Genomic DNA, 1,570 nt, shown 5'->3' with positions numbered 1-1,570 from the left:
ATTGTAAAAAAAAAAAAAAGTAAGAAAACATAAAGAAAAGAATTCTAACTACACCGTTAACATATTAGTATGCGTATGTGTGTTGTTGTTGTTGTTGCTGAGACTGCTAGGTTAGCAGATGAAGGAAGGGACATAAGCTGGATGCAGGGACAACAACACTGGGCTTGGTAGACTGGAGCCCAGAACTTCCAGACTTACAAGGAAGGAAATGGTACAGCAGGGTGGCCTAGGCATCAAGGTTTTGATGTCCAAGCATCTGGATGTGCATCCTGGATCTGCTACTTAGTGTTGTCAAAAGTTACCTGGCCAAGGGACTCCAATTTCACTTTTCTAATCTCAGTTTCCTCATGTGTAAAACAAGGGGATAGGAGGGTGTAACTAAGTATATTGTCATATGATCTAGTGTCTCTCTCAGCTTTTACAATTCTAAGCATCTAAAAGCATTACATAAATTGAAACAAAATCATAAGCATATGCCTGTTAAATCTCTAGATGAGACAAAACTGAAAGAGTAACAGTAAAGAGTGAAAACGAATTCAGACTATATAGGAATAGGCTAAAATCACTATTATAAAATTAAACAGGAAGAAACAAAGACCTGAATTTAGATTTAACAAAAAAACTACACAAATACAGAACGGAGCAGACTTGGTTTGACAATGATTCATTTGAAAACAAGCTAGGATTTTTAGCATATGCTCCCAGGGCCAATAATATGAAGGGGTTACTAGTCTAAATTAATGAACTCTCAGGCTAGAAAAGCAAAAGTAGTGCTTATGGTAGGAGAGGCACAAATCACCCTATTGATTGAGTACAGGTCAGATTAGATGTAGAATATTATATTCCATTCTGGACGACATGAATTGCAATGCACCCGATGAAGGGAGCTCAGAACTATAAAGCATCCATAAACCATGTGAGATCAAGGCATTGGGTCAGTTTACCCTGGAGGAGGAAGACCCAGAGAAACTGACCGCAGCCTCCAATGTTGGAACGCTTTTGACAACCAATGCAGGTCCAATGCTAGAGGTGTTATTAAGAAGCAACTTTGGGTGCTGTCTTCAGATAGAAGTTGGATGGCTACTGGTAAAGGACTGGTAAAGGAGACAGGAGAAGGCTTTTCATATTGGGAGGGGAGTTAAGACCCGGTGACCCCTGTCCCTGAGGCCTGTCCCAGGTCTAAGGCACCTGTAATTCTAAAGCACTAATTGTTTCCTATGCAAGAAGAAAAAAGGCAGAATCATATTCTTCTTATTATATTATAGGTAACACTTATCAAGTGCATATTCTATGTGCCTAGTGTTGTGCTATGCACTCTCCACAGATGGTAAGTAGAGAGGGAGAGGGCTTGTAGGATTTTAAGTTATGAGAAGTGTTAAGATACCTTTAATATACAGACTAAGTTTTCACAAATGCTTCCATCCATAGAAAAGGAGCAGGGGGGAGATATTATAGTGTTTATGGGTTGGGGAAGGGAGAAAAATAGAAATAAACTAATATTCTTCATGTGCTAGGCATAATGACTAATAAAATGTTTTAACTCTAACTAGAAGTCTTTACCTTGTGACCA

The sequence above is a fragment of the Rhinopithecus bieti genome, unplaced genomic scaffold (assembly GCF_001698545.2).
Source record: "Rhinopithecus bieti isolate Rb0 unplaced genomic scaffold, ASM169854v2 scaffold_71968, whole genome shotgun sequence".
In the NCBI taxonomy this organism is placed as follows: Eukaryota; Metazoa; Chordata; class Mammalia; order Primates; family Cercopithecidae; genus Rhinopithecus; species Rhinopithecus bieti.
The sequence above is the reverse complement of the archived record's forward strand: the minus strand, read 5'-3'. Positions refer to the sequence as shown.